This window comes from Pantherophis guttatus, chromosome 1 (genome assembly GCF_059756535.1).
Source record: "Pantherophis guttatus breed Tessera chromosome 1, ASM5975653v1, whole genome shotgun sequence".
Classification (NCBI taxonomy): Eukaryota; Metazoa; Chordata; class Lepidosauria; order Squamata; family Colubridae; genus Pantherophis; species Pantherophis guttatus.
In genome coordinates, this window is record NC_142063.1 from 148,663,583 (window position 1) to 148,689,989 (window position 26,407).

Below are 26,407 nucleotides of genomic sequence, written 5' to 3' on the forward strand. Positions count from 1 at the left end.
ACCAATAGCCTCTCACCGACCAGTACGCTCCCATAGAGAGGGGCTCCTCAGGGTGCCGTCGGCCAAACAGTGTCGACTGGCGGCCCCCAGGGGGAGAGCCTTCTCTGTGGGGGCACCTACCATCTGGAACGAGCTCCCCCCAGAGATATGGAAGATCCCGGACCTGCGCACGTTTCGCCGTGCTCTCAAAACTTTTCTACTTCAGCAAGCTGGCCTGGCCTAACTCCCCTCTTTTAAATTTTTTAAATTTTTTAATTCGTGATTTTATAAATTGGGTGTTTTAATCTGTGTTTTCGGCCAAAATATTTAATAATTTTAAGGGATTTTTAATATTTGTATTATCTGTATTTTATCTTGGCTGTTCACCGCCCTGAGTCCTTCAGGAGTAGGGCGGTATAGAAATTTGATTAATAAATGATTAATAAATAAATGAATGTGGAAATATTCTCAGAAGGCAAAACCTTCAAAGATGATTTATTTCAATCACGAGTAGGTGGAAGAGCTTTTCTGTTGCATGCAAATATTTTCTTTTGGACCCATACTTTTATGGGGGAAATTTATAATGAATGGAAGGGGCTTGGCCACTGGTGAAGTCAACAGTATTAACTTTGAACCAGTAGGGAACATTCATTACTTTATGTTCATTTGTGTAATTCTGTGCTAAGCAAGTCAAGCTGTGGTCTATTTTCCCTGTGGTAATTGGGTGGTGCTAAGTTAATGAAAAGCAAGATAGTGGAAGGTGTTGGAGAATATTAATGATAGCTATGTATTTGCATATACGGAATATTTATGTACTGTAATAGTACTTATGTTAATGCACTTTACTGAAATGCATATGAGTTACTATATATAGATTGATGTTGCTGAACATTGCTAAATAGGGAGAAACTTCAATATATACATTTGCACCGCACATCTGATGTTCAGTCATACAAGAGAATTATCATGAAAGTGAGAACGAAAAAAAAAAATCCCATCAAATAGTTAAGCCATTTGAAACAGTACACAACAGATAAAGGGCAGGTTCCAGAGATCCTAGCCTGTATGAGCATAACAGAGTAATGGTGACAGTACAGTGATGTCACAACACAAATTCCACTCTTGCATATCCCAACCTCAGATGCAAATAATGGGATTTGTATTGTGATGTCATGAGTCATGGTTCATATTTTATCCTTTGTCCCCTCTTGTTCCTCCCTACTCCATAGATGCTTAAGGAAGGAAGAGTTACCACTCTGTCAAGGGCTGGTTTCTACCATTAAGTTGTGCTTTTATTTAAGACTTAAAGTTGAAGAAAAACTGGATTTATACCTCTTAGCTTTTGAATCGAATAAGATGCCATACTTCTGCTGCAAATTTTGGTAAGGTCCTGTTCATATTACATCCATTTGGGATTATATGATATTTTATATTTCCACTGTACACTTTCAGTAGAGAAGTAGAACATTTATCTTTGAAGGACTGGTCCCTGAGGATAGTCTTGCGCTAATCTTTATTTAGAGAAGTTCTAGTGATGGTAGGGGTGAGAAGGGTTGTTTAGGAACTTAATTTGTTTGTCCTGGTCACATTGAAAGCAACTTAAGCCATGCTTATGTATCCACTTCCAGACTACATTACAGAAATGTAATTTATGTTGCAGCTGCCTCTGAAAATAGTTTGGAGGTACAAAATGCCGCTTCGCAGAGATCTGGAACCTGCTTTGCAAAATTTTGCACCATTTATCTTAACTGCCTAGATACTTCTGAACTCAGTACATACATTTTAATTTACACCCATGGTTTGTATAAGGGAAGTCTCAGTCATTATATACGAATATTCACTTCTTCTAAGAACTACTACACAATGAAGCTCTCATAATAGCACCTAATCTGTGCAATACCATTCCTCTCCACTTACACGTCAGCAGAACGTACACAAGTTCAACAAATCTTTGAACTTTAAAACCAATCTTTTCTGGGCAGCTTTTGGCAAACACACAAATAATTCCTAAATACATATGCTTAACACATTTGTTTGTTTTAGCCTTTCTTTCTCCACAATTAATATCAGGGTATAGTGTTTATTTATTTATTTATTAGTTCAATTTATATGCCGCCTTTCTCCGGAGACTCAGTGTTGTACTGTAAAACATGCCAATTAGGAAAGGTGTGAACATAAAGAGTGGATTATAAATTTTAAAAACATTTATCAAAACTGGCTTGCAAATATTCAAGATTTTCTGTTCCAATGCACTGAATGATGCTTATTTATAGATTCATGGTTTACAATCATTCTTTACACTGTAAGTGCTCCTTCAAGGTAATGTTCGAGTTTTCAGAAACTGGAATCTTCAGCAGCATAAAAGTTAATGAAATAAAAATCCAACTGAAACAATCTTATATCTCCTTAACATTGTATACCATACAATCGAAAGAATGTAGATTTGGGCTTGGGAATGGAGAAAGAATGATTGAACTGTTAAGTAGGCAGTTTCAAAAAAGATTATTTAATCCTGAGACAGAAGGAAATGTGAGAAAAAAAGCCCTCAAAATTACCCTGCCTTAATTTTATTTGGTATAAGATGAGGCAGAGAGAAATTCTCAAAGGCTTTCAAGATTCTCTTGTTGTAATTCATAACAATAAAGAACATTCCAGAATCCCTGCTGGGTCTGTTTTTTGACCTGACCTACCTCAAAGAGCTGACAACAACTAAAGCTTAAATAGTAATTAACAAAAAATAATAACAATGCTGCCTAAAATAAACACTTTTTTGAATACATTCTTTTTAATGAAAAAAAAAAGTCTTCAGAAAATAACTTTTTCTTCCATATGTTAAGAAAAGAATTCATAAAAATACATTATTTGGGTGTTTCAAGGCTTTGAAAAAATACTATCAGAAAAAGTTAAGCTAGAGAAACATTTTTAAAAAGGTATATCAATTTTCTTGCTAAATTCTTTTGTCTTTTTGCCAACCTCATAATCTGAATTAGAAATGGCCTGAATAAATTTTCCACATGAAAGCTTCACCTACTCACCTGAACCTTAGAAATGCCATATCAGTGTTAGGTAACTATTTCCTTTATCTCTTCGCTTATTAGCTAAGATATTTGGCTATTTAGACTGTGCTTCTAAATGGTATTATAGGACAAACTTATATTTGCTAGTATTAAGTTGTCATTTTGCTTTCTTTTGCTTTTTTTATTGCTGTAAATTTACCTGAGGAAAGATGAGTTAAAAATACTTAAATTTGTTTACCTTCTGAAGCTTTCCGATAAAATTTACTTTTATTGTCAGTGGGAAAAAAAACCCGTCATTCAATATAAATATCAAACTCAATGTACAGATTTGACCCTCTGCAACTCCTGTTTCTTTATGGTATTTTTTACTGAAACTGTAAAAAGAGAGAGAGGGGAAAGGAGGAAGGGAGGGGAGGAAAATGGAAAGGAGATCAATTAAATACAGTGATCACAAACCTAATAACTAATTCTGCAGTAAAAATGAAGTGATGGGGTTCATTTCCTCCCTTAAACAAACAATGCGTGTTCATTAATTTTTCAGAACACAAATAATGTTATTTGTGAGCAAAACGCATTGAAGGGCAATCTCCCTTTTAAATGGCTTTCCCAGGGCCGAATAATTGAAGAAATCTTCCCAAGAGAGAAGAGGATATTCCAGTTGTTCAAATCATTTAAACCATGCTTGATAAAGCACATTCCTGCCAACATTGCTGCACCAGCACGGAAAATGGCATTGGCATGACATAACAAGCCAGTTCCTCCTCTTTTATAAACTCGCTTTTCTTTTTAGCGCCGCACTGCTTTACGCGGACCTTTATTTCATCCTGCAAAAAGGGGGTGGTGAGCCTTTGATTTGCCAAATCCGTACATGCACACAGATGCACACACGCTTCCACACAATTGTATGAAAAGATCCACCATTCCAAACTGCTGACATATCTAACAATCGCTGCGAAGGAGAAGCAATCCAGTCCCACTTCCATTCTACGGTGGTTTCCTAGGTAACCAGCACAGAGCCACTGAAATGGACTTCAGAAGAGTGGAAAGGCAGGAAGTGGCAACCTATTCCACTTTTCACCCCCCTCACACACAGACACACACAGACACACACCCCTCCCTTCCCATGGTTGTATTTTAAGTCCAGGGATAATCAACCTTAGCGAGAGAAGGAGGGGAAAGTGTTAGCATAGTTGCATAAGGAGAAAGGACAACACAGCCTAGATACTTCACATGCACTTGGCTTGCTCTTCGTTTTTTGCAGGTTAGCATCTTTTCCTTGGAAGGAGAGGATGCAAAGAAAACCATTGCTTGGCCCAGGTAGATATCCAGGGGGAGGGAACCTGTGCTTGTAAAATCAGGCTCCCTGCTTGCTGGCTCTCTGTGGAAAGCAGCTTCCTGGAAGGATTAGGCCTTGGATTGTGGGTCCCTAACTAAGATCTTTGGCTCAAGAGTACACCTCTTTCCTTGATGTTGGGCTTAAATACAGGGATCATTTTTTCCTCTGGAAAAAATAACGAATACTCTTGAAAATAAGTTCAAATCTGAAACAAGTTCAGAAGGATATTTTTGCTTATGTTTATAATTTTGCATTGCAAAGAAAAGTTGAAGAGCAAAACCAGAAAATAAAGAATTAGATTAATGGATCAGGAGGCTTTCCTCACAGCCACTCATGCCCTTGTCACCTCATGGTTAGATTATTGCAACGCGCTCTACATGGGGCTACCCTTGAAAAGTGTTTGGAGACTACAGTTGGTCCAGAACGCAGCCGCGCGAGCTGTCGTGGGTACACCTAGGTACACGCCCACATTACACCAATTCTCCGTGAGCTGCACTGGCTCCCTATTGGTCTCCGGTCACAATTCAAGGTGTTGGTTATTACCTTTAAAGCCCTATATGGCTCAGGGCCAGGTTATCTTCGAGACTGCCTTCTATCGCATAGCTCCCAGCGACTGGTAAGATCCCACAGAGTTGGTCTCCTCCAGGTCCCATCAGCTAAACAGTGCTGGCTGGGGGCCTGCGGGGGAGGGACTTCTCTGTGGCTGCCCCAGCTCTCTGGAACCAGTTACCTCCTGAGATCTGGACCATCCCCACCCTATTGGCCTTCCGAAAAGCGGTGAAGACCTGGCTTTTCCGGCAGGCCTGGGGCCGTTGATCTTGCTGTTGCGATCTGGCGAGATCCAGCCATGAATGGTGTGAATGAGTTTTAATTGTTTTTAATGTTTTAATGTTTTAATGTTTTTATATATGGTTTTTAAATGCATTGTAAGCCACCTTGAGTCTTTGGAGAAAGGTGGCATACAAGTTGAACAAACAAACAAACAAACAAACAAACAAACAAATAAATAAAAATGCATCTAAAGGGCAGCTTTCCCTGAACAAAGGGCTGTCCTTTATAATAAAGGATGTATGGCAGTGGTCCTCAAACTTGGCAGCTTTAAGACTTGTGGACTTCAACTCCCAGAATTCTATAGAATTCTATTCTATGCTGGCTGGAGAATTCTGGGAGTTGAAGTCCACAAGTCTTAAAGCTGCCAAGTTTGAAGATCTCTGGTGTATGGTCATGTTGGTTAAAGCAACTCTGCCCTCAAACAAGAACATCGCCTCCAAGGGGGGTCCCAGCAACAGGGTTACTGTCAAGCGGGCTTCTTTCTTGTTAGCCATTACAAAAGTCTTTGTGCTGAGGGTACCCTACTGTGGTAACTTTGTGGACCTGTGACTCTCCAGGGAGGGCAGAATGGGCTCGAAATCAGCACTACTCATCTGTCATGGCTAGCTAGGAAGAGATTCTTCCAGAAAATGGGGTAAAGAAGGGCCTGGGAAATGGCCTGGAAATAAACACTGGAGCAATCATTGAAGGGGCGGAAATAGGGTGGGTGGATGCATTGTTGAGGAAGAGGTGCACACCCACGCAAAGAAATCAAGGTGATCGCAATGGTGCCTCCTCCATCCAGAAGGTCCTGCTTTTTAATGCTAAACCAATTGCTGGTAAAGCATTTATTATTCAAGATTTCATCTTGGATGAAAATGCTGACCTGGCTTGTGTCACTGAGACCTGCTGACAGAACACCGGTGTGTTAATCTCTTCCAGATTTTTCTGCCAGGCTGTACTGTGCTACAGCAGGATAGAATCAGAGGGTGGGGAAGTGGAGTGGCCATGAAATTTCATCTTGCTGCAAGAATGCTTCCTACAGCAGCCTGCCAATTTTGAGCACATGCTGCTAAGGTCGGATGGCCAGAACAGTGTATTCAGTCTATTACTGAACTGTCCACTTCACTCCTTCTGTTCGTGAAGAAGTTTGGATGATCTTGCATGTGGTAGTGGACCGACCCCCATCCTGATTACTATAGTGTCTACGTGGAATGTTTGCTCAGCGATGAGTGTTTCTTTTCCATGATGGCCATGGACTTGTTCTGTTTGGTATCTGGTCCTATGAATGCAACATGGCACATGCTGGATTTCATTTTCTAATTGGTGGAATTGATTACCTAAGATGGAAAAGCCCTCCTTGTTGTAGATACATTTCCTAGTCAATTTTAGACGGTATAAAATGGTTGAATCCAGATACCTGAAGGAGCCAAAAATATCCCTGAATATTCTTTGGAAATGTTGTTCCTATTGTCTTCAATGGAATCAGCTTTAGTTAATTTATGGAATATGACTCAAGTGATTGACAATACTGTTTCTAAGTATCTCTTCCCTTTTGTCAAGTCAAATCAGCTCTTTGGTTTACTGAGAAACTGAAAATGATGGACCTGGTGGGATATAACTAAAGTGCAATTGAAGGAATTCAAAGAGCAAACCAAATTGTATAAGACAGAGCCTACCTGAAGGTCTACATAAACTCCTAGTCTATAGCAAAGGGTGCAACCAAGAGTACTTAGCTTTTCTATATCCATTGCACCATCACAGAAGAGGCTGACACCACCATGCTGTGTGGTGTTTTCTCTGCCAAAATGTTGGAAGGAGGAAGACAGAATAATTGGTTGCATGCTATGTATAAATTGTATAGCTTTTTGTGGATGAAATCATTCACAACTGTCTTGGCTTGAATTCCAGAGTTCAGACAGGTCAATCTCTGCAACTTCTCATTCTACTATTTTGGATTCTTTGCAATTTGTGGATCTCAAGAATGTGAAGAGCATGCGTGTTCATATGAGGGGTGCATCTTTTGTGCTTGGTACCTTGAACCTGCTCAAATCAGCCAGGATGGAAGTGACTCATGGCTAATGTAGGTGATCAATGCCTCCTGGAAGGAGGTGCCTAAAAAAAGGTCTGTTGTATGTTTTTATATTCATTATGGTCACCCACTCCAAAACTATTTAGAACTTTAATGAATAAAACTTCCCTTATCCTGAATTATATGCCACTCTCAAATATTCCATTTCTGGGTGTACAATTATAGGCCAATTTTAAATATTCCATTTCTGAAGAAAAAGAAAGGGGTAATTTGGCAGTTTCAGGCATGCCTGAATAACTGGAGTGTTTGGGATCAATTTCAATAAGACTTTCAGCTGAGATGTTATTCAGATACTGTTTAAATTGCCTTGCAGGATATTTTATGCTGAATACTGGATGAGGGGATAAGACCTTACTATTTTCCTAGATTTCTTGTTGGTAATGAACATATGTATCCTTCTGGACAGTATTGACCACTGGAGGCACATATTACAATGGTTCTAGTCCTTCTTGTTGGGCCAAGTCCAGAAGATATTGCTACGGAATATCATATGTAAGGATTTTAGCATTCCTTGCAACTGAGTTCCAGGGAAACAATCAGTACACTTGAAAGCCAACAATGAATAGATAAGAAAGTGGAAGCTGAAATTAAAAGAGAAGCCCAGAATAAAATAGGAGACTGCCAAATAGGAAACTGGATCCAAGTACCAATATACAACCTGCTTTGGATGGGGTTACAGTCCTTCTCCTCAAAAGATTCAGTTTATAGGTTGGGAATGTTCCTTGATCCTTAGCTGTTATTGGATTCACAGCTGAGAGCTATAGCAAAGAGCGTCCTCAAAATTATGTTTGGTGCCTGAACTCTATTGCTTACTGAGCCAGATTTGGTAAAGCTTAACATCCTGTTTCAACTATAGCAAACAGTTCTTCGTTGCTCTAATCCTTGAAAAACATCTTCACGGAGTATCTGGAAGTTGAAACTTGTACAAAATGTGATAGTTGAGCTGTTAACTAATAGAAGACTCTGGAACATATAATAGCTGCATTAAAAGATCTGCACTAGCTGCCAATTGCTTACTGGATACAGTTTTGTCGTTGACTTTTAATGCCGTAATGTCTTAGGATTTCATTAGGTAAGGATTAGCTTCTCTAAATCTGTGTTAGAAGTCCTTTTTAAATTGTCCCCCACAGTCCTTTGCTAAAAAGGACTTGCTTTTGTGTTTGCTAGTTATGTCAGAACAAAAAAATGCAATTCAATTAAAGTAAGCAAGTAAGTTTGCACTCATGTCAGTGGCACCGAGGCGCTTCCGGGTTGCAAGGATTGGCCAGTGACATCACTATCACCTGGAAGACCACAGATGAGAGCTCCTTTCATATACCCAGCAGGAACTGGAGTGAAGGATGGGAGCTCACCCTACCCCATGGCAGTGCTCGGGTCTTGAACGTGAGATTGCTGCTTGTCAAATCAGCATCCTAACTATGCAAGCCACCATAGAAGGTAAGTAAGCCAGAACCAGAATCTACAGAAATGGAGTCATTAAATAGGCTGTATAATTACAGTCCAAGTAACCATTAACTAGGGAGATAAGTAAGCCCATCTCCAAATTACTTGTTATTTGCATATTGTATTTATGAGTCAGCTATATCAGCGGTCACCAACCGGTGGTCCGTGGACCATTGGTGGTCTGTGAGAAAATTTGGCTGGTACGCAGAAAAATTATTTGCATTTTTTATATTGCACTAAATACTATTTATCTTTTTTAAAAAATTCATATTAGTGGTCCGCAGGATTTAAAATTATGAATTTGGTGGTCCTTGAGGTCCGAAAGGTTGGTAACCCCTGAGCTATATAATGTTTTCAGTTGGAACATAAACTGTATTTCTCCTTTACAAAAGAGTATAATTTCCAGGCGCTATAAATGTTTTGAAACTTTGTGTCCCTGATTCACTTTAAAGTGAATTCTGCTTACTGATGTGATTCTACCTGTGAGTTATGAGATGGCTAAAGATAGATTTGCCACCAAATTCCAGACAATGATAGAACATAAGGTCTACTAAAATAATACGGTTACTGAAGAAGCTTGGCGCTTATCTAATCAGTACAACTTCAGTTTAAGGAGAACAAATTGAAATAATTGGTACGAAGTTGGGAAAGGAATGGGGGAGTAGACAGTTCAGTCAAACCATATGGTTCCAGATGTGTTGTTCTATAGATGTTTACTAAAGAAGATGTTACAAGTCCCAAAACTAAACACCAGTAAAGTAAGTAAGAAACTGTTCTGACCTAGGCTTCCCTAGCAGCACGAAGCTGAGTCCTCGTCCTGATAAACCCCTTTTATTTAATTTACAGTGAATTCCTCTCCAGCAAAGTCTTTCCTCTCCCACAGTCTTTCAAGATAGTTAACAATTACCAACCTTTATCAGGCTTGGAGAGTGGCCAGGCCGATATCTTTCAGATGGTGCAATACTTGGCAAGAATTCAGTAATGAACTAATTGTCTCCTGCAAACTCCACTCCCCTTTCGCTCCTCTTTTATTCCCTCTGCGAGGGGTCATTCATTGTCCACCTGTGGCCTTACTCCCAAGTCGACCCTTGTTCTTTAGCTGTTCCCTTCGTCTGGTAACTCTGTGCATGTGCACACTGGGAACAGGCTCCAGCTGTTCGTCTGCCTCACTGATGTCTGACTCCAAAGGCAGCTGATAACTGGCATATGGCTCTGGCCTCCTCTCTGCCTCCAATGCAGAGCCCTCATCAGAGCCTTCCCCAGACTCCAGGACTGGCCCATGTTCCTCCCCACTGTCCGAATCTGCTGCCAGATCCACTGGCTGCTGATGGGCTGCAATAGGAAACGTTAGATGATACCACAATCGTATTCTTCTGGATTCTGGAGATAAGGTAGGGATTCCAAGGAGGAAATGAAGTATTGCCCTTAGGGTTGTTCCTAGATGAACTGATTAATACCAGATGTTCCAATTTAGTTGGGATTAATCAGTCCATCCAGGAACTCATAAGGACAAACTCATACTCCCATTGAAGTCTGTGTATTCTGTTTAAGAAATCCAACAGTTCTTCTGATGGTTGCTAACTACAAGGACCCTGTGTTGGTAGTGGGGCAAGCAGTTTGAGTCCTCAGATGTTGTTTGAACTCTCAAACTTGTTGTATTTGCATGGAGGGAAAAAGGGTGAGGCAGAAGACGGTACAGAGAAGAGGAAAAAGAAGAAAGGGGAGCAAACAATCTGAAACCATATTCAAATCTGCCTAATCATATTATTGGAACTGTGCACTTACAACTCTCTTTTTGAAAGCTGGAACTACATATACTGATGGCACATCTCTGGAAGTTGGGGGAGGGGGGAATTCAATGATTGTTGTGTTTTAAAGAAGGTTCCATACATGTAGCCCCAGTTCAGGGGTGAAATCCAGCAGGTTCTGACAGGTTCTGGAGAACCAGTAGCAGAAATTTTGAGTAGTTCAGAGAGCCGGCAAATACACCTCTGGCTGGCGCCAGAGTGGTGTGGGAATGGAGATTTTGCAGTATCCTTCCTCTGGAGTGGGATGGGAATGGAGATTTTGCAGTATCCTTCCCCTGCCATGCCCACCAAGCCACACCCACCAAACCACACCACGCCCACCAAGCCACGCCCAACAGAACTGGTAGTAAAAAATTTGGATTTCACCACTGCCCCAGGTCTAGCAGACATGAACAAGGGGAGTGAAGTTTATTTTATGATAAAATGTGCCCTATTCATTGGGTACATGCCTCATTGTGTTTAATGGTTATGTAATTTTATTTTATTTTTAAATAAAAGACAGAAAAAAGAGGAGCATATACCAAGCCTATGTGGTCTATTTTTGTACATTTATACATGCACATGCTACAGCACGTCACAAACTAAAGCAAAGTACTTTCTGGCTGCTGCTTCTCTCCTGCCTGGATGCTGGATTTTCCTGTTCTAATACAACCGTATAGAAGACAGTCACACACTGAAAATCTCTGCACTGTCAGCTGCTGTCTACTTCTCGGTGTGCTCCTCAGAATATAAAGAGGCTGAAGGACTGTAAGTATTCACTGACCATTCTATGAAAGCCAGTTTGGTGTAGTAATGGTCAAAGACACCAGGCTAGGTGCCTAGCCTGGTGTCATTCCTACCTTAGGAATGAAAGCTCCAGGGGTGGGTTCTAAATTTTTTTACTACCGGTTCTGTGGGCGTGGCTTATTTTGTGGGCGTGGCTTGGAGGTCATGTGACTAGGTGGGTGTGGCTAGCTGGTCAGAGTCATTTCTGGAAGGTCCTCGCACTTACGACCAGTCCTCGCACTTACGACCCGACTCATTTGTTTGCTTTTAACACTGATCAGCTGTAGGACGGCCCTTTGAAGCCCCGCGGCAAGAGTTTAAACAGTTTTTTTCCCTCTAGTCATCAGCTGGGCCTCAGGAGGCAGCAATAGATTGGGGGTGGGACCAAATAAAAGGTAAGAATAACGTGGGGGGTGTGAGAACTGGTTCGGTGACGTCATATCGTCACCGCTACCGGCTTGGCCGAACCGGACCGAACCGGGAGGAACCCACCACTGGAGAGCTCCCTTAGTGGCTTTGGGCCACTCTCAGTCTTAGGAGGAAGGCAAAGGCAAAAATCTTGCCTTCTTCTTCCTGCCCCCAAAAATCTTGCCAAGAAAACTTCAGGGTCTTTATACAGGTAGTCACCAAGAGTCAGCTTTGATTTAAAAGCATTAAAAAAGTGGTGAGGTGTGTGTGTTGCAGGGGGGGGGAACATGTTGCACAAGCACAGAAGTTTTTAATGAAATTCTACTGATGAAATTCTACTGTTTGGCTCACACACCAACCACACAACAATGTCTATCTTGAGGGATCCAGTGAAGTAGTTCTCCTTGGATGCTCTGGCCGCACTCTATACGTACGAATGAATGGAAGCAAAGCTGATTTGCAATCTTGCTAACCATCCACAACAGAGAACCAGAGGTGGTACTCAGCAGGTTCTGACCAGTTCTGGAGAACCGATAGCAGAAATTTTGAGTAGTTCAGAGAACCAGTAAATACTACCTCTGATTGGCCCCGCCCCCATCTATTCTCTGCCTCCCAAGTCCCAGTTCCCAGGGAGGAAATGGGGATTTTGCAGTAACTTTCCCCTGGAGTGGGATGGGAATGGAGATTTTACAGTATCCTTCCCCTGCCATGCCCACCAAGCCACGCCCACAGAACCGGTAGTAAAAAAATTTGAATCCCACCACTGCCGAGAACATCATCTTTCTGAAGACTAGGAAGGGAAGACAGCCTCTATGGTCATCAGGAAAGGCAATATATGCATAGGCTTCCTCTAGCCAACTAAGGAGCAAATGTTGCAGGTATGGCAAACTGTTTCTCTCCTTTTTTATTGTTGTAAAGGATAGAATAGGACAGGGAAATGAAAAGGAAAGAGAAGAAAGGTGGAAGTTTCCTCGTGTCTTCTACCATAAGGCCTGATGGGGCATAACTGCAATGAAATCTTAAACTGCTGCTGTCTTCTACTTGGGTCATCTTGAGTTTAAGCTGGCATAAGTAAATCATGTCAAAATTGAAACATGTCAGCAACACTTGCAAGGTATTTAATCTGGACCTTGTCCTACTATTGCTGCTGTGCTGTCCCAACTTTCTTCCCCAATAAAAGGATTACTCATTGTTTTCCTGTTGTGGGCGTGTGTGTGTGTGTGTGTGTGTGTGTGTGTGTGTGTGTGTGTGTGTGTGTATACACGTGTATACACAGTCCAAACTCTATTAAATTTATATATGCAAAGTTATTGCATAAAAATGTCCAACTATTTTTTTAAAATAGTTACAGCATCTGTTTACTAGCCAGCTCCATATACTACTACTACTACTACTACTAGTAATAATAATAATAATAATAATAATAATAATAATAATAATAATAATAATAATAATAATAATTTTATTTATATACCCCCCTTCTCCCGAAGGACTTGGGGTGGTATACAGCCAGAATTAAAACATAAATATACAGATATCATGGTTAAAATTAATTAAAATCATTAAATAGTTTTGGCCGAATTTTAAAACCCAAAATTAAAATCCAATTTAAAATCATTCAGTTAGACAGCCCCGCCTGTCGGAACAGTAGGGTCTTGAGGGCACAGCGGAAGACCCGGAGGTCAGTGATGTTACGAATGTCCGAGGGCAATTCATTCCAAAGGGCAGGAGCTCCGACAGAGAAGGCTCTCCTCCTGGGTGTCGTCAGCCGACATAACTTGGCCGACAGTACCCTGAGGAGTCCCTCTCTGTGGGAGCGAACTGGTCGGTGGGAGGTTGTTGGTGGCAGAAGGCGGTCCTGTAGATACCCTGGTCCTACGCCATGGAGCGCTTTAAAGGTGGTGACCAACACCTTGAATTGCACTCGGAAGACCACTGGGAGCCAGTGCAGCTCACGCAGGAGAGGTGTTACATGGGCGTAACAAGGTGCGCCCATAACCACCCGCGCAGCCGCATTCTGGACCAGTTGGAGCCTCCGAGTGCTCTTCAAGGGGAGCCCCATGTAGAGAGCATTACAGTCCAGGCGGGAGGTGACGAGGGCGTGAGTGACCATGCGCAAGGTGTCCCGGTCCAGAAAGGGATGCAACTGGCAGATCAGGTGAACCTGATAAAAAGCCCCCTGGCTACGGCCATCATATGCTCTTCTAAAGACAGCCGTGAGTCCAGGAGGACACCCAGATTGTGAGCCCTCTCTGTGGGGGACGAAGATTCCCCCCCCCAATAGTTAGCGATGGCACCAGCTGACTATACCGGGACGCCGGAAGCCACAGCCACTCAGTCTTGGAAGGGTTGAGTTTGAGCCTATTTCTCCCCATCCAGACCCACACGGCCTCCAGGCAGCGGGACATCACATCAAGGGCATCCTTGGGGTGTTTTGGAGTGGAGATGTGCAGCTGGATGTCATCAGCGTACTGGTGGACTCTCACCCCAAAACCATGAATGATCTCACCCAGCGGCTTCACATAAATGTTGAACAGAAGGGGCGAGAGGACCGACCCTTGCGGCACCCCCCAAGTGAGGCGCCTCGAGGTCGACCTCTGTCTCCCTGCCAACACAAACTGCGAGCAGTTGGAGAGGTAGGAGGAGAACTACCGTAACATGGTGCCTCCAATTCCTAACCCCCTCAACCGCTGCAGCATGATACCATGGTCGATGGTATCAAAAGGTGCTGAGAGATCTAATAGGACCAGGACAGAGGAGCAACCCCTGTCCCGAGCCCTCCAGAGATCATCAACCAACGCGATCAATGACGTTCTGTGCTGTACCCCTGCCTGAAGCCCAACTGGTAATGGGTCCAGATAGACAGGTTCCTCCAGGTACTGGGGTAGCTGTCGTGCCACCACACTGTCGACAACCTTCGCCACAAAACGAAGGTTGGAGACCAGACGGTAATTTGCTAATACAGCCGGGTCCAGGGATGGCTTCTTGAGGAGGGGCCTCACCACCACCTCTTTCAAGGCGGCGGGAAAGGCACCCTCACTCAAAGAAGCATTTATAATCCCCTGGAGCCAGCCTCGTGTAACCTCCCGGGAGGCCAGTACCAACCAGGAGGGACACGGGTCCAATAAACATGTGGCAGCATTAAGCCTACCCAGAATCCTGTCCACGTCCTCAGGAGCCACGGGGTCAAACTCTTCCCAGATAATATTCTCAAGACTCATCCCCGTCCCCCTCCCCGGACTCACCCAGTCGGAGTCCAAGCCTTCCCGAATCTGAGCGACTTTATCATGCAGGAATTGCACAAAATCCTCAGCACGACCCTGCAAGGGATCGTCCTGCACTCCCACCCAAAGAAGGGAGTGGGTCACCCTAAACAGAGCGGCTAGGCGGTTCTCTGCAGATGCGATAAGAGCGAAAAAATAGTTAGATTTTGCTGCTTTTATCACCACTAGGTAGGTCTTGATATAAGACCTCACCTGTGTCCAGTCAGATTCGGATTGACTAGTCCTCCAAACGCTCTCTAGGTGTCTTTTCCAACACTTCATCTCTCTCAGCTCCTCGGAGAACCAAGGAGCCAATTGAGGTCGGCATCAGGTCAGAGGCCGCAAAGGCACAATGCGGTCCAAAGCCCCTGCGGCCGCACTATCCCAGGCGGCCACAAGGTCTTCAGTCGAGTCATGTGCCAGAGTCTCAGGAAACGGCCCAAGCTCCATCTGGAACCTTTCGGGATCCATCAGGCGCCTGGGACAGAACTATCTGGTCGGTTCTGTCTCCCTGTGGCGGGGGGAAGTGGCTTGAAAGTCTAAGTGAAGGAGCGAATGATCTGTCCATGACAAGGGTTTAATGTTTAGGTCCCCTCTACCAAGATCATTCAGCCACTGACCAGAGATGAAAATCAAGTCCAGAGTGTGTCCCTTGTGTGAGTGGGGCCTTGCACTAACTGGGTCAGGTCCATGGCCGTCATGGAAGCCATGAACTCCCGAGCCACCTCTGACGTCTCACCGACGGATGGCAGGTTGAAGTCCCCCATAACAATAAGTCTGGGGGTATCAACCGCCACCCCGGCAATCACGTCGAGTAGCTCAGGCAGGGTCGCCACCACATGGCAGGGAGCCAGGTAGGTAGTCAGCAAACCCATCTGCACCCCACGACCCCACTTTACAAAAAGGGACTCACATCCGGCTATCTGAGGAACAGTGGCCGCCCTCGGACAAAGATTTTCTCTAATAATTGCCGCTACTCCCCCACCCCTCCCCTGAGCCCTCGGCTGATGAAATGCACGGAAGCCTGGAGGGCACATTTCAATGAGGGGAACACCCCCCCCTCCCTTGGCCCAACCAGGTCTCCGTAATCCCAGCCAGGTCTACACCCCCCTCCACAATAAGATCACAAATGAGAGAGAGAGAGAGATAGATAGATAGATAGATAGATAGATAGATAGATAGATAGATAGATAGATAGATAGATAAAGATCTGCTTCTGCCATGCTATTTTCTGGCAGTAGAGGGCACTTAGAATATAGTGAAAGCACAAGAAATGTGTAACAACTTCCCTCAAACAGATGTTCATCTCTATAGGAGATGTGATGCTGTCAAGCTTGCATTTCTATCATCCAAAGAATATTAATGTTAAAATTTCAAGGCTTTTAGCATTGATTGATTGTTGCTATTTCTATACCCCATGCTGAATAAGTGGATTTTTTTTTGTTTTTTGTTTTATTTTGTTTTTTTCTAGCAATATGAAAATAGCTATAAGGGTATAAAATCACAATTCAAATAAATGTGCCATTAGAGATTATTTGTCCCTTCCAATCCTTAAAGAAAAGACAGACATGATCATCAGCCAACTTGGTAAATAGTTTTCTAAAAGAATATAAACACAGTGATGAGCAATTGTTAATATATTAATCACTGTCTTTCTTTCACTAATGCTGTTTTTTCTCTCACATGTACTCGATGCCTCTTATTAAACTGAAACACATTTCCCCTCTACTCACGTATGATTTATAACAATGGGCAGTGGATCTCCCTCCCTTCAGCTCCCGAAGAAGACACAAGGCAATAAATAGAATGGCCACAACATTATACAGTGGTAAAAATTTGCAACAAACCACCAGTGTCTCCAACTTGATTGCCCCATACGTAGATTGCCTTCTGCTTCTCTTCTGTAGTTATGAGGCATTAATCTGGTCCCACCTATCAAATTAATCAATTCCATTGATCAGAATTCACTTCGAGCACAAGCTTGGAAAGTGTAACAGTTCATTCACAAGTAGCTAAGCAGGTTTGGACCCCTTAGATAGGGACCCTTAGATAGGGAGTGTAGGCTAGACTGGAAAATTGAAAAAAAAAATCTCAGAAGTAGACAATGGCAAGTCACCTCTTTACTGTTGCTAAGAAAGCCTCTGTGGAGCTGCTGAGCTCAGGAAAACTTTGCCATTATCAGGGGTGGGTTCTAAATTTTTTTACCACCGGTTCTGTGGGCGTGGCTTATTTTGTGGGTGTGGCTTGATGGTCATGTGACAATTATTTAGGATTTAGCAGAGGTACTGGTCTACCAGGGTTTTAACTGCTTGCGGAGCTGTACCGATCTACTCATGTATTTTTGCAGGCACCGTCTACTCATTTGTTTTCTTTTAACACTGATCAGCTGTAGGGCGGCCCTTTGAAGCCCCACGGCAAGAGTTTAAACAGTTTTTTCCCCTCTAGCCATCAGCTGGGACTCAGGAGGCAGCAATAGATTGGGGGTGGGGCCAAATAAAAGGTAAGAATAACGCGGGGGGTGGGGACGGGGGGGCAGAACCGGTTTGGTGATGTCATATCGTCACCGCTACTGGCTCGGCGGAACCGGGCTGAACCGGGAGGAACCCACCACTGGCCATTATGATTTAAAAGGACTTGTCTCCTGCTGCTAATGCGGACAAAAGGGTAGCGTTGACTTTTTTTGTTCACTTAGATTTTTGAGGGGTGGTGATGGTAGTATTAAAGATGGGAACAACAATAGCTTGTCTTCTAAATGCCCCCTGCTCTTACTCTCATTTTTTGGTTTTTTGTCTGCACACTGTGCCACCAAAATCCAGTCTTTTTGCTGCCAACATAGATGATACAAGAATCTATTAGCAAAAAAGGGCAATGAACTTCCAAATATTCCCCAATACACAATACGCTCCCCTGAAAAAAAGTCTAATTAAATTTAGAAACATTAAAGTGTTGTAAAAATTATGCTTACTAGAGGTTAAGTGTACATAGGGTTGTTAATTTTGCACTGATTCTTTAAACTGGGATTGTTCAAATATTTAACAATATTCAATTGAACTTAATTTCATTACAGTATTGACATGTAGGTTAAATATTAGATTCACTTAGCCCCTGCATCACTTTATAGCTTGATTTTGTCGGCTAAAATAATAAATTATTTACAGAAAATAGAATTCATCATCGAGTTAACAAAAAGCATCTATCTTTTTTTAAAAAAGTGTTTGCCATGTTGAAATTTGATTTAGCTTTTAAAAAGGAATGGTGGATGTTCACGCTCCATTTCTTTTGCTAAACCTCTTTTTTAATCAGCTAATGGCAGCGTAATAAATTAAAACAATAAATGACAAAAGGTGTCTGCTTTATTCATCATCTATTTCTATGCATTTTATGAGTAATCTGCAGTTTGTAAACTTTACCAATATGCCCATATGTCAGTGAATTATAATGATATTGGAAGGGTTCCTGTGACTGCTGATCGCCACCTCTCTCAAGGCAGGAGTGGGTGGCAAGCAAGCCACAAAATTATAATGGGAAGAGAGGCTTTCAATGTGAAATTCTCAAAACATCCATGACCTCAAATTCTGTTTGGGGAGTCGGAAAGAGCAATCGATCCTTTAAAAGCCCTTTTGATCCCTAGGGTGATCAGTAGCCAACTTTCATTTAGATAACAGGCCTGTCAAACTGGCCACCCATGGGCTGGATATGTCACGGGCAGGCCACACCCACCATGGCTCCGCAAAGGCAAAAAATGTCGCGATACATCCTGATCCGGCCCATGAGGCGATCGAGTTTGACACCCGTAATTTAGAAGATCTCTGGCACAATAGGGGACATGGACAGACCTTATCTGAGCAATTTTTGTTTAATGAGACTTTATTACAGTTATTAACAATTCATATTGATACACTGATAATGGTATTATTATTATGACAATTGCATCAGTCAGAAGATGGAATGAGTAGATGTTCATCAAGAAGAACATCTTAGTTCTTCTAAGTTAAGATTTATTTTAAAAAAAACCACCCAACTACCTAACTAACTTGTTTCAGAAGTGGTGGAAATTTGATGACCCTTGGGCCAAAATCTTTTTTCCTTTACTCCACAGTGTATAGCATTTTCTGAGCCAAGGGTTATATTAGCCCTTTGAACATGTTACTTGGTGTTGCATTCAGAAAGAAAGAAGAAGTGGGAAGGGCCAGATCAGCAGACAAAATTGATTGGAGATAATTTTATAATTTAAATTAATTGAATGCAGTTAAAGGATTATGTGCAAAGCATTTAATAGCACTTCAATCTTATTAAAGCTTTCAATTCACAGCAGCAACTTTTGCATGGCTCCTGGCTCTGATTACTGTTATAAAACTTCAAGTTAGCTCTGTTTTAGTATAGTCAATCACATCTTGTATTTTTCTGTGCAAATTATGTGGAATTGCAATCAGACAGATTATATTTTGTTCCCAATTTAATACAGAATGCTGGGATTTTTAAATTGTATTGTTCTGTAATTTAATTTGTAGTCAGAAATCTATTATGTGGAAACACATTTGAAATTATTCGAATTTATTTTCAGTATCAGTAATTATTTGCTCAATTGCTAGCAATATTTAAAAACAAAAATAGAATGTAGCAAATAATAAACTGGCAACTAATAATCACAAAAGTAACAATATAAATCACATAGTGATATAGCATTTACTCCTCTATTACTACATTGTTAGATAATAAAATAAAAACTGCAGAGCCCAAAACAAATTAATAATTAAACTATATAAAACCAGAAGTAACATTTAAACAAAAGTGATTATATCTTTAACCAATTTGTCTTGCTTTCATTGTGGTATCACAGATTACAGAATTCACTTTCAAATTAATTTGTTTCAAGATCGCAGACTGTGAAGGTAGATTATGCTGCATAGCATGAATGACAGAAAAAACAATGTGTCATTCAACAACTGATGAGTATTTAAAAAAGAGAAACACACCAGAAGCTCAATAATTCTGAAATCACTAGCAGAAAATTCACTGTAATGAAATTACAAGAGGCATCAACATCCATTACATTACCTCCCATTCTCCTTGTTCTTATTTCTGCTTTTTTGCAAGGAATTCTTTCAAATAATATTGAAGACTTCTGCTGAATTTCTTCATTTTCAATAGCACCACATCTGTCACATTTCAGGGAATGGCACCAAAAGTCCTTTTGAAGAGATTCACTGAAACATGGAAGAAGTAAAAGTTCTCATTATAGGAGGAATATGAATGGTCTATATCACTTGCCAAGCAAGAAGGAAAAGAAGTCATGTGAAATGAATGAACTGAACCCTGTTCTGACTTTTATTACTGGGAAGAAAGAAGAAAATTACAGGCTTCCTCTTGATGCCTTTAGCTCAGTGTTCTAATGATGATTCCATCTATAACTGTACTATATTTATTTTAATTACCGCATCTCGCCTCTCCTTAAAAGTTCATGGCAGACCTTGTGCCTCTTTTTTTAACCTCCTTTTAGTCAGATTCCTTTTAATGTGAAAGAAGATATTTAAGCACAAATTATTTCCTCCTGTCTTCTTCCTTGCAACATTTAGAAGACTCTGAAAGCTTTTGAAAGAATCACTTGAAGAAGATCCATATGGAATCAAAAGTGTTGGGATCTTGGTATTTTTCTTGCAAGTGTTTCATTACCAAACTTGCTAACTTTCTCTTTGCTTTGACACAAGGAATGGAGTTTGCTGACTTTTTAAGTGTAGCAATTGGTCCTACCTAGATTGTTGATTGTTTCTGATTGACCAGTTTGGTAATGTTAATTAATCTTAGCTTGTTCCTGTCTATTATATTGGTTCTCCCTCATCTAAATGTTGATTGCTGAGTATATGATAAGGGAGGAAGTGCTCTAGGGATGTTTGCTTCCTTCTTGGCCCTTTGTTTGCTTTTTAAATACTCTGTAGATCAGTTTTTATATTCTGTAGACCAGGTTTAACAAAAGAGAGCCTGTTTGATGCAGTGGTCAGGGCAGCTAGAAACCAAGAGACCATCTTGGGCACAAAGACTGGATGACCTTGGACTTTTCTTCTTCATGTTGATGTGATAAGCAATATTTTCCCTTGATTTTCTGTAGCTTTCATAGGAAACGTCTAATAAGATCTAGCATGGTTGCTATTCACTGTAAGGAAAATTTCCAGAGATTTCAGGAATGAACATATAATCCACTAACAAGCAAACAAATGAATGATTTTTTTATGACAACAGTACATTTTTGGCAAAATATTTCAAAGGCTTTCTGTTAGCTGTCTATTCCAATTCCTCATTCCAATTCCTCATTCCAAGCTCTTTCTCCTTAGATAAAATGCTGCTTATCACATACAAAGAATCATCCCATAAAAATTATGTCTCAGAAATTGGAATTTACCCCTCATGACCTTCAATGCTTCCTGCTCCCTTCCCACTTTTAGAAAATACACATGGGTATCAGTTTCTATCCAAGGATACCGCAGTGTTGAATTGAGGAAATTGTGCAAGGTATATTTCATTAATATAATGCCATAATATTCTTTATGCTGTGTTGAATCTAATATTCTAATATTGGTGGGCATTTTGCCTAGTTTAGTCAATTATTCCTTCTTATTCGATACATTTACATATGCTGCAAAGCATAAACAATTTTCACCTTTACTTTATGCTGAATCCTCCTCCTCCTCCTAAATCAGAAACAGTAATATTTTAGCTGCATTCTTTAGTTTGATGGGGGCCAGGTCTGAGGGAAAGCATGTCCACTTATGCCAGTTACTTTGTGACATGTGGCAATAACTGCTGTGTTCATGTGGGATGTAACGTATCACTGAAAGCGAAAAGAAACAAAACAGTTATTCTTATTTATGCTGAAATGTGCCCTCTTTTTTTGTTATACTGCGAAAATGTTGTGCTAGCAGCGGGAATAAGAAAGTGTCTATGTGACAAAGTCAACCAAGAGATAAATAATGAAGCTGAGTAAATTATAGGATTGAACCGAAATAGGGTGGTGTTTCACAATTCTCAATATATTAATTTCCATGAAACCACATTTTGTCTTTGTCATCACTGACTTGAAGAAAGGCTAGGAAATGAAGCAAAAAATCCATTTAAAATGAGATTAAGAATTATCATCCCTGCTCTGATGTGCCTTTGCAATATCATTAATACGGACTACATAATATTATTAGGAAGTCTATTCACAGAAAACTGTTTTCTCCTATTTGGCTTTGTGATGTCATCAGAAACAAATTGGCTCAGCTGGTTCTTTGACAATATAATTCCATGTTAGGTTTTGAAATGAATTGTGTATGTGTTTATGTGGAGTGACTGCATTTAATGAGGAACGGCTACTCAAAGAAATAGCTGCAAGCAAGCAGTGAACAGTATGTGAAAATACATAAGCAAATGGGAAGGTGGTTGAAACATTTCTTTCACAGTAGAACTCAACATTGCCTCAGATTCTCATGTGTCAAAATTCAACATGTCTTAAAATCCATATCAATTTTAAAGTAATATTTATCCACTTCTAGGATTTTTAAGAAAATACTTTTTTTGGAATATTGCCAAATTAGCACATTTCATTTATTGTGCGATCTGAGGCTTAATTTTCCACATAATTATGTGATTATTTCCACAACGAAAGCTATAATTGTGCCATTTCAATATGTTTTAGCTATCTTTTAAAAGTCCGTCATCATGTGGTATGAATATTTTTTTCTTCCAATGCCTGGAAAAGTTAACAGGGTGAATCTTTTTGTTGAAAAAAGAAGACAGAACAAACCACATCATGAAAATCTGAGAACAATCCAATGTAATATGCTTCTAGTGTGGAAGCTGTACTTTTGAGGTAAAAATTCTTTAATTACAGGTAGTCCTCGATTTATAACTCATTTTAATAACCTCAGAAAGATGGAAGGCTGAGTCAACCCTGAATCGATCAGGATCGAACTGCTGGCAGTCAGCAGAATTAGCCTGCAATACTGCATTCTAACCACTTCACCACTATGGTTCTAGGAAGATCCTTATCTTGATGACAAAACTCATATTCCTCTCACAACTCTTTCTTCACCACTCCCAGGGCTAATTCTGTCACTCCAATAAGTTTATTAAACAGTCAGATACCATCTATATTATAAAGATAACACTGGACAAAGTTATCAAATCTAGGCTTCTGAATATTTTAAAACTGGATTTACCACCAAATATCTTTGCCTATTTACTTCCTAACATTAGGAATGTTACTTCCTAACATTCCTAACCTTCAGCTCTCTCACCACCCCTAAAAAACAAAATTGTGATTTTGAAACAATTGTTTTTTGCCGATCTTCTTAGATGGTATATTCACAATCATCCTGACACCATTTCCTCATTCCAAAGGACACCTTTTCACAACCATGTCAGTCATAAAAAATAGTATATGACAAATTATCTATTGATAAAGGGATTGCTTACACAGAGGCGGGTACAATAGTTATAACCCGGATTCTGGGCTATGGTATATGATAACCAGTTTGTGGGAAACCTTAGGCTGGATACAGACTTTCTACTTCAGATAGTGTGGCATATTGAGCCATGATATCCTGAGCAATGTTCTACACAAAATGAGATCCTATGTGTCTATACACAGCAGACAGTCCCATGGAGCTCAAGGAAACACATGCGCTGATTCCTGCACAGGACAGGGTTTAGATTAGATGAACTCCAACATCTTGTCCAACTCTTATTTTTTAGGATTCTGTGAAGTACCTGGAATGCTCTATGTCATGTGAATAATTGCAATTGGATTGACACACTCCACTGATACAGTAGAACATTAGAAAACATTTTCCTGGGGATGCAAGGTACTTCTAATTTCTCAAGCCACTGAAGTTGACACAAAACTTGAAGATACACCATCAGTCTGCTTCTTCTTTGTCACAGTCAAAGCTCTGTGATATCTTTGGTGTTTGCTTGGAATTACGGGCATCAGCTTTGGGGCCAAAGTCTTATATAGGCAATCCTTGGTTCTTTAAATAAACTTCAGCTTTTAGAATTGCCAAATGTTTTACATTCACCTTTGGAATACAAAGCCTGTGATTATTCATATTGTCACAGCTGCTAGACTCTCCTATTGGAAAGAGAAAAGAGGACCAACTGAGGAACAGATAGTCAATAAGATACTTGACTGCGCAGAAATGTGCAGATTAACGTATGTATTAAATGGAAAGGAGGATTCAGAATTTTACACGATCTGGGATTTGTGGTATAGGTGGTTGGAAATTAAATGCAAAAGTTAATACTCATAAGGAACAATGCACAACTATTAGTTAATCCTATATATTATTATATCTTAATTAAACAGTAATTAATTTCATATATAAGAATTTTTGTATAAACTGTATAATTAATTAGACAATTGATTAGACACCGCACTTGTAAATATACAATATGACTACACGTTGCCGAACCGTATAGTTTGAATTGTAATATATTCTTAATTCAATAAAATTTCATAAAAAACAAACAAACAAAAAAAGCCTGTGCTTATATCTTTGCCGTTGTTGTCTGTGCAATACATTTGTCTCATCTTTTTGCCAGACTTTTGAATTTGCATCAGTTTTGTCTAAAGAAATACTGTAGATCCTTTCATCATCTCTTTCTTTCTTTCTTTCTTTCTTTCTTTCTTTCTTTCTTTCTTTCTTTCTTTCTTTCTTTCTTTCTTTCTTTCTTTCTTTCTTTCTTTCTTTCTTTCTACATCTGACTACTATGATAGACACCTTTGCATCTTCCTTTCCCTTTGAGGGGACAGAAATAATATAATAACCTCCTGATTATATACATAAGCAAAACCTGATCGGCCTCTCTTGTGATTCGTTTTTAAGAGCAAGTTCCAGTTGGATTGTGCTAATGCAGATATTCATGAATCTCTCCAAACACGATTCACAGCTCCCCAGGGAACTGGTGAAGTATGCATCATTGTTTCAATGAAGTATCTTCATTATAAAACAGAGAGACTATAAAAGGTGAACACCATTTGCCTCAGCTGAATATAATCTCTAGTTTGACTTTCTCTCGATGTAATGGTTTGGAGCGTGTGCGCATGTATGCATTACCAAATCGCACTGAATAAAATGACACAAACCTAAATGAATTATTATACAATGTTATCATTTCACTTTCAAGGAGAGGGCATTCCATTCTGCTGTATAAAGTAAAACAAGGGGAGTTTGTTTTGTCTTTTAAGGAAAGTACATCTCAAAGTAAATGTGATAGGAAGTACTGTAGTCCTGAAGCTGTTTGGATTATTTATGTTATCTATCTATACCTATCTGTCTGTCTGTGGTGGTGGTTGGGAGGGGGGAGAAGTAGCCAAGCAGTTTACATGGGCAGTGGTAGGATACTCCCTGCGTTTATGCTTCTATTCCAAAAAGATGTCCATAAAAATGAGGAGGGAGAGGTATGCATGAACCTACATATCTGAATGCTATCCAAAATAAGGTGTGCAGTGTAATTGTATACATGATTTGAATATTACCATCCGTGCTCAGATGGGTTCTAATTGCAACTTAACAGACTGCAGTGTATCCTAATAAAGTTAGTAAATCACAGGGACAGGCTTAACGAATTTATCACTTTCATGAATTGGAATCCAAAAGAATGAAAGAGCAAGCATTTAAATTAGCAATTAGAAGAGAATTGCCTGTGTTCCTCTCTATCTTATCCCTGGCAACCATAAAGGTACCTAAATATCAAGCAGAATTGTGTGGGTGGACGAAATCATAAATCTGAAGCAGACATATACTTGCAGAGCTGTTTGAAGGACTGTTGGTGTTTCTTTTCCAATCCTTGAAGAAATACACAATATTAACTTTGTACATGACAAATGGGCCATCTTCACGAACGTAAGTCATCACTGTCCCCATGATAAGCTGCTTGGGTTGCTTCCTTTAACTCTTCAAGGTGATGGATGTTTATTTAGTTTCTTAATTAATTAATACCCTGACCCTAGACAGCTTTGTAAAGAAGAGTACAAAAGTTAAAATTGCATTGAAAGAAATTAAATCAATGCTGATATAATAAAACATTAAAACGTCACAATACAAAAGAGCCATATAAAAGCAGCTTGCTGAATTACAAACAGACCTCAGGCAGTGTGGAGACTGAGAAAATAACAAGTTCTCTGCCTAACATCAAAATGACATAAGGGTAAGCTCTAGGCAAGCTCCCACTGTTGTGGTGCTCCTGTTGTGTCTCAGATGATGGATGCACCAAAGAAGGGGGTTCTGTTGAAAATCTTAGTGCACGGGCAAGCACATGTGGAGACAAGGAGTCCTTGAGATACTTCATCCCAAGCTGTGAAGGGTTTTATAGGTCAAAGCCAGTATTCTGAACTGCATTAATATATTTGGTAAAATGCACAACGGCAGTGTTATCATAATGCCTGGTCCAATAAGCAGTCTTGAACTTATATTTTGGACTAACGGTATTTTCTAAGCAGTCTTCAAAGA

The 26,407-nt window shown here is 40.5% G+C and overlaps 1 protein-coding gene across 17 annotated transcripts in view; it reads left to right on the top strand.

The window, feature by feature from the left end:
• The window catches only part of LOC117670919 (uncharacterized), a 92,770-nt gene that overhangs the window by 43,618 nt on the left and 22,745 nt on the right, over window positions 1–26,407 (top strand). Inside the window, exons 4-5 of one of the 17 annotated variants that reach the window (XR_015731144.1) lie at window positions 8,560–8,671; window positions 17,367–17,420. The exons of 13 other annotated variants lie outside the window; for them this stretch is intronic. The gene's annotated coding sequence lies outside the window, so the exon portion shown is untranslated. Of the gene's footprint in view, window positions 1–1,175; window positions 1,362–8,559; window positions 8,672–17,366; window positions 17,421–26,407 lie in introns of those variants that run through there. 3 more of the 17 variants (XR_015731142.1, XR_015731149.1, XR_009621514.2) reach the window with 3 other exon arrangements.